Below are 8,011 nucleotides of genomic sequence, written 5' to 3'. Positions count from 1 at the left end.
TTAGGAGCTGAGTCATCTACAATGGATAATGTGTTGCTTTACCACCAAAAATGAGCTTAGTCACTGTGATCAGTAATCTGAAGTAAATTATTTTTCCACCTATAATATAGGAAAACATCAGGATATAATATTTACATATCTAAAAAATAGTTATAACCATACAGTTATATTTGGAACTTGGCCTCAGAAAAGCTTAGGTATTATTACCACCTCTACACCTTTCTTTTTAGCCTTTTCTAGGAATGCCTGTTAAAAACTTAAATTTAGCCTATATACAGGCACCTGGGTGGCTCAGTCAGTTAAGCGTCAGACTCGATTTGGGCTCAGGTCATGATCTCAGGGTCATGAAATCAAGCCCCAGGTCCGGCTCCATGCTCAGCGGAGAGTCTGCTTGAGAATTCTCTCTTTCTCCCTCTGCCCACCCCCCTGACTCTCATTCTCTCTCTCTCTTTGAATTAAATAAACAAATCTTTAAAAAATAATTTAGCCTATATAAATATACACAAATATGACCATAAGTTCCAGATACAAATGAGATTATTAACAAGTTAAGATCCAATATCTAATCTACGGGGTTAGCAAATGATCAGTGGCCCAACTGGAAAACAGAAACAGGGAATACAGTCTATTCTCCACCTTTTCCTTGTGTATATAAGCAATTTATTCTCCCAGGTAAAGGCAAAAGATGGTATAGCAAAATCAAAGACATGTTCACTACTCAAATGTATATTTCTGACATTGTAGTTCATACCAAATTTAGATATTAAATAGTCCTACCAATTAGCCCCATTTAGCATGGGTTTTAACACCAAGATTCACAGCATAAAGAACAGGAGTGCATAAACCACAAATGACATAGTATCACTAGCAAATGAAGAAAAAAATCACACCCACACTGAAATAAAAGAAGATGGATAGGAAAAGAAACCAGGATGTCTTCAAAATGACGTGTCTCCTATGGGTTTTTCATAGTCCTATTTCACTGGCTGTTTTTCCATTTGAGAATGCAAATAAATTTATACAGTCTCACTGGATCATCATATTATATTTTTATAAAGTAGATGAAATCACAGATTGTTACTGCCAGAAAGATTTCTAATTTGTAAGACAAAAACGTTGGCAAGCCAAACCAATGTGGAACCCAGTCTACATTATCCCATTCTTTTCCTACATTAGCAACACAGTACAGTTTACATCACATATTTAGGCGACATTTTGGAACACCCAGAGTCCTGCTGCCACATCTGAATTAATTCTAACTTTTAAACCCAAGTAACCTAAATACCTCTGATTTTTCGGGACTGCCAAGGGACCATCTAGGTAGATCTTGTCAGGATTTCTAGAACTGGCTTAAATAGGAGATATCTAAATCTTCTTACTGGACCAAAAACATTAGATATCTACATGGCATGTAATGAAAAATGAGATAAATGATGTAAAGTACCTCTGAGAAAACCTGACATATTATAAGTTTCAATCATTGGCAGCCTTTGCTGCCCCTATTGCTAGATAAAATAGCTAAAAATTCTTTTTTTTTAAAGATTTTATTTATTTATTTATTTGAGAGAGCGAGAATGAGAGAGAGAGAGCACATGAGAGGGGAGAGGGTCAGTGGGAAAAGCAGACTCCCCGCTGAGCAGGGAGCCCGATGCGGGACTCGATCCCAGGACTCCAGGATCATGACCTGAGCCGAAGGCAGTCACTTAGCCAACTGAGCCACCCAGGCGCCCCAAAATAACTAAAAATTCTTAATCTCCGGAAACAAACTGAAGGTTGCTGGAGTGGTGGGGTGTGGGAGGGATGGGGTGGCTGGGTGATAGACATTGGGGAGGGCATGTGCTATGGTGAGTGCTGTGAATTGTGTAAGACTGAGGAATCACAGACCTGTACCTCTGAAGCAAATAATACATTATATGTTAAAAAAAAAAAAAAAGAAGAAGATAGCAGGAAGGGAAAAATGAATGGGGGGAAATCGGAGGGGGAGACGAACCATGAGAGACGATGGACTCTGAGAAACAAATTGAGGGTTCTAGAGGGGAGGGGGGTGGGAGGATGGGTTAGCCTGGTGATGGGTATTAAAGAGGGCACGTTCTGCGTGGAGCACTGGGTGTTATATGCAAACAATGAATTATGGAACACTACATCAAAAACTAATGATGTAATATATGGTGATTAACATAATATAATAATTAAAAAAAGTTGTCAAGCTTGAGCTTCATCTTATCCTTGTTCTGCCTCTAAATAGCTGTATTAACTGTTTTTTTTTTCTTTAAGGAATCTCTACACCCAATGTGGGGCTCAAACACATGACCCCGAGATCAAGAGTCCCATGCTCTTCTGACGGAGCCAGCCAGGTGCCCCTCTGTTAAGTAACTCAAGACAGTTTCTACTTTCTGTCCTCATTTCAGAGATAGGACAAGTAATCCTATTTACATCCTGTCTTTTAAGAAGTAAATAGCTATTTTGAAGATTTAAAATACTATGTAAATTTCTGAAATTAACATCATTATTATAAGTGATAAATTCTACTTAAAAAAAAATCTCCCCTTATGAAGTGGCCCAAATTTGACGCACGTGCTTTGACTGTCCTTACCAACCCCTATCCTGACATAGGTGACATACTTTTAAAACTAAATCTATTCCCATGATTCATAAAGTCGTCTTCAGACTAAATGGTAAAATGTTATGTACATGTAGAAAATTCTTAAGTAGAACTAGCCACAGTATACTGAAGTAAAGGGAGGGTTGAAGGAAGGCAAATATATAATTCTGGTGTCTTTCTGAGAAAGTCCATGTTTACTGAAAGGGATGTGCTATTGACAAAAGACTTTAAAGTTGAAGTAATCCACCCTTGTGCTCCTGAGCAGTATTTGCATTTACATACAGAAATAGATCACAAGTACAAGCCCCTTGAGCAAATGGGATTTATGATATAAGACAAAAAGCTTTACTCTTCTCCCTCCACTGATACTAAATGGAATCTCAGACAGGTTGTACTACTTTCTGTTGAATTTCAAAAGAAAAAAAAAGCCCTCTGGTCATGTTAGTCCCACAGAAATGAATTTGAACTTCATTTAAATTGCAGCTTCTTTCCTCTCACTACAACATATCCAAATCCTACGGCTGGGAAAAGGGTCCTGGTTGTTTCTTTCTGTTCTGTGCCAACTTCCCCTGGCCTTTCTCTCCAACCCCACTCCAGCCCTCCCCCCACAGTTGCACAACGGTGCTTCTGTGTCCTCCAGAGTTGACACTTACAGGAGGGATGTTAACAGGGCAGGAAATGTCATCCTTGCTTTCTCTGCAGAGTTATTTAAAACAAACTCTCCTGGCCTTTCCATGGGTCTTTGGAGGTGCTCCCTTTCATTCGTGATCACTAACCTGCAGTGTCCTCGGCAGGGTAAATGCACTTCCTTTGACAGTCACACACAAGTTCTTCAAATTTTTACGGGCACCATGCACTTTTAGCCTCTCTGCTAAGGTCTCATCACTGCTCCATATAATCCAATCAGTCCAGATGTAAGACAGACCCAAACTAGTGCCCATTGACCCACCCTTTACTGGGATGTTGTTCCTTTTCAAATGTAGCCCTTGCTGCCTTCCACCTCCTAGCAGGAGGTTCCACCCACAGCCTTGTCTTCTAGACCTTTTTAGCATGAGTCAGACACCAGTTGCTGTGTCATCCAAACTGCAGAGGACAAATATAAAGCACTCTGAGCAAACTTCTGAAAGTCATGCTCACTAGGCTTGATGTCAGGCAGAAGAACACCCCATACTGCCCTGGAATTGAAAAAGATGGTAGGCATCTGCCAGAGGAGATGATAAAACCTTCCATAACACTAATCTGATTAAAGCAGGAAGTCATAAGCAAAAGAAGTAGGCAAACAAGTCACTGGTAAAAAAACAGTCCATTACTACACCCAATAAAAATGAAAATGTAATATATGATAAATACCTCAATAATAGGTCACAGGAAAAATGCAGTTTATTTAATAAATGATATCAGTATCATAATTAGATCTTCATCTGGAAAGAAATAAAGTATTAGCCCTCCCCAATGTCATGTTCAAAAATGAAAAGAGCAATGGATTAAAGATTTAATGTAAAAAATAAAAATATTTTTTAAAAATAGGAAAGTGTGAGGGTCAGCAAAAAAACTCTTCAAAAAAACCCCAAACAAAAAAAAGCAAGGGGCACCTGGGTGGCTCAGTCAGTTAAGTGCCTCTCCCTTGATTTTGGCTCAGGTAGATCATGGGCTCCACACTCAACGGGGAGTCTGCTCGAAGATTCTCTCCCTCTGCCCCTACTGCCCCCCTTCCAAAATAAATAAATCTTAACAACAAAAAAAGAAACTATAATGGAAAAAGTTTACAGCATTGACTTCATAATAATACAGATTACACAAAGGCAAAACAGTATCATAAGTAAGGTAAAAAGAGAGAAAGAGATAGAGAAAAGTTTTGAAATATATAAAGAGGCAAAGGCTTATATCTCTAATGTGAAAAAAGAACTCTTAAAACTCGATAAGAAAAGAAACAAACATGGGTACGAGCTGGGATTCATAAAAGAGGAAATGCAAATGGACCAAAAAGTTTTTTAAGAACTTTTTGTAAAAGATGTCAGACCTCACTAGCAGCTAAGGAAATGAAACTCAAAACAACACAATACCCTCATTTTTTTTCATATAACAAATAAACAAAATTTTTTAAAATTCATAACATTTAGTGGAATAGAGTATAAAAATGGCAAAGTTGTGAATTACAGTACACATTTTTTTCTGTGATGTCACTTTTGGAAATCTATAGAGATGGATATATTTCTTTCTGAGGGGATATAGGTCATGAATGATTTAGATTTATGTGCTGACCTAGAGGAATGTTTATGGTATGTAGTTAAATAAATACAACAACAAGGTAAGTCACATATATAATGATGATCCTATCCATATGAATAAAAGTAGGTGGAACATATGTATATAATGTATATAATTATATATGTCATATATATTTTTATGTGTGTATGGAAAGAAATATAAATGATATACACCAAATTGACTTTTTATATTTTTGTGTCATTTGGGGGTTTTAAGAAATAACTTTCTCATTTTTTTTTTTTAAGAGAGAACGTGCATTACAAGCAGCGGTGGAGGGGGAGAGAGAGAGGGAGAGAGAAAATCTTAAGCAGCTTCCACACTCAGCACAGACCTGTGCAGGGCTTGATCTCATGACTGCAAGATCATGACCTGAATCAAAACCAAGAGTTGGATGCTTAACCAACTGAGCCACCCAGGTACCTCTCTCATTTTTGAACTTTGAAAGAAAACACCAATAAGTGTGTGTTGTGTGTGTGTATTGTACAGATAACTAATGCTCTAGGATTTCAGGGGAGAGAGAAAGAGGGATATGGAGAACATGTGGCTTGATCAGAATGAGAAGGATGGGTTTGGAGGAATTAGATAAACAAAGAGGGGTCTTTCAGACCATGGCAAAGCAGGAGGAAAGAAATATTATCTGGAATCACTTTGACTCACTTCAAATGCTCTAAACCTCTTGTAACTACATATTTGAAAAAAGTCAAAATACATATCCATCTATTTGTGTGTGAACAAGCAATATTATTACTATTACATGATCTAGCATTACATAGAATTTTGTCAAAATCGGGAAATTATAGACAAGGTAATTAGAAAACCCAAAGAGTCTTATATTTCTGAGTATTAACTTTACCTTACATTTTTTTTTCAAAGCAAAAAATAAGTGAATTGCAACTCACCACAGCCCAAATAAATGAACTCCCTTTACCTTATCATTGACCATCCTCTTCATTCACTGGGGCTTCTATACTGTAAGATCATCAGATTTTTAAAAAATTACACACTGAGTCACCAATATGTATAAATCTCTGCACACATGTAACGTGAGTGACGCTTCTTGCCCTGCAGAGTTATATAAATAAAGGGATCTTTGTTTATATAAGTTTTAATCCTTTGATAAAATTTCTTTGGCTCTGAGGGTTACTTAAAACAGGTTATAGAAAAGATTAGTCACTTGGAACCAGAGGCTCCTCCCTTGCTGTTTTTTCTTAACAGCTAACCCTTACATGGCTGTGGCTCTGACCATAACATTCTGTTAAAAGAGTAAAGAAAAACTCAGTGAGTGAGTAAGTAATTAGTTAATAAGTTTTTAACTTGCTAAGCCTTCAGTATTTTTCTTTTGTGCCTTAAAAAGTCTTTTGTAAATCCAAGAATTACTTACTGATTTACTCATTTATTAAACAAAATGCTAATATGTTAAGCATTAGTTCAATTTTCTGGATGACTGGATAACTAAGAAAAGATGACACTGGGGAGCCTGGGTGGCTCAGTCGGTTAAGCGTCTGCCTTTGCCTTGGGTCATGGTCCTAGGGTCCTGGGATTGAGTCCCACATCGAGCTCCTTGCTTGGCTGGGAACCTGCTTCTCCCTCTGCCTGCCGCTTCCCCTGCTTGTGTTCTCTCTCTCTCTGACAAATAAATAAATATTTAAAAACAAACAAACAGACAGACAAACAAAAAAAGATGATACCGAAATAGGAATAAGCTTGGAAACAATAAACTTGGAACAGAGCTGTGGACAGGAACATTCATTTCTATAGGGTGTCACCAACATTTCTGAACAGTAGACTGAAGGGAGAAAACCAACGTTTACCAATTATTCCATTGGTAACTTGCTACCCAGATTGGCTGAGTGAAAGATTAGGGGCTATGTCATGTGCTGAGGTGGTCAGATTCAGGTAAAAAGGATGAAAGATGAAAGCATGGTTGGATTAACATGCTACACATGCCACGGAATGCTTACAAGCACTGGCTAAATCAGCTCCAAAACTACAAGTTGTGATCTTGAACAAGTTCATTAGCCTCAGTTTTTTAACCTGTGCTAAGGGGTGATTATGGCACCCACATCAAATAATAGCTGAGATGATCATTCTTTCATTAAACAAATATTTGCTGAGTGCCTATTCTATGCCAAATACTATCCCAGGTGGGAAGAAGTCTAGATCTCTACTTCATAGACGTTTGTTCTGATTGAAGGAAGATAATAAACAAGTCAACGTAATAAGATTAAGAGGGAATATTTTCCCCTTACTAGGCCTCTTTAATAAATATATTTTAAAAACTCTCAGGGGCTTGGAGAGAGGCAGGATCAAGATGGGACTTATCATTGTTTTCATAACTGAGATGTCTTTCTGAGGCTAATCTACAAGCTCTGTCTACACTTCAATTGCCTGTGTACTTTTAAGTTCGAAGCTGTTTAGAAAAAAAGTAAGCTTTATCCTATCGGCCGTTCCGAAGTTATTTTAAGATAGCTGTGGGGATCTTTGGACATATTTTTTTCAATCCTCATTTTAAAGTGAATAAGAAGTTCACCTTTTGCAGTGACTATGTTCTGTCTTGTCTGTAAGCACCCCCTCAATGACACGCACATGCACGCACACACGCACAAACACACGCACGCACACGCACACACTAAAAGGGTAGCCTGCTTTCCTGACTCATATGCCTGCCTGCCTAGGACTTTTACTTGGCAACTTATAGGACCAGCGTTTTCTACATGATACTGACCATGCTGGATTTTCATCCGCAGGGAAGGGACTGGGATACTCCTTTAGTGAATAGCTTTTTTAGTGGACTCACTAGCCAAGTGCAAAGGAACTTATTATGCACAGGTCTTTGGGTGCAACACAGCATATGGTAAAATAGTACTAAACATTGTTAAAGAATCAAAGTAAAAATGTTGGAAGCAGAAGCAGGGTCAATAGTGACAGCTTAAAGGACTTTGTGTTTCATAGCTGCTGACGTAGATATTTATTCAAAGAAGAGGCATCCAAAAATAACTGAGAAGCTTCTTTTAAACTCCTTTTACTGTTTGCTTCCCTCAAGTCCTCACCTCATATTTGCAGCTCTGCACATAGTGTTCTTTGGCAATAATTCCACTGTAAAGATCCTATAGTCTGGATTGTAGGATGTGTGTTTCTTCT

Source organism: Callorhinus ursinus, unplaced genomic scaffold (assembly GCF_003265705.2).
Source record: "Callorhinus ursinus isolate GAN/ISIS: 27379988/994484 unplaced genomic scaffold, GSC_fseal_2.0 scaffold27, whole genome shotgun sequence".
NCBI classification, from domain to species: Eukaryota; Metazoa; Chordata; class Mammalia; order Carnivora; family Otariidae; genus Callorhinus; species Callorhinus ursinus.
Note: the sequence above shows the minus strand (reverse complement) of the source record.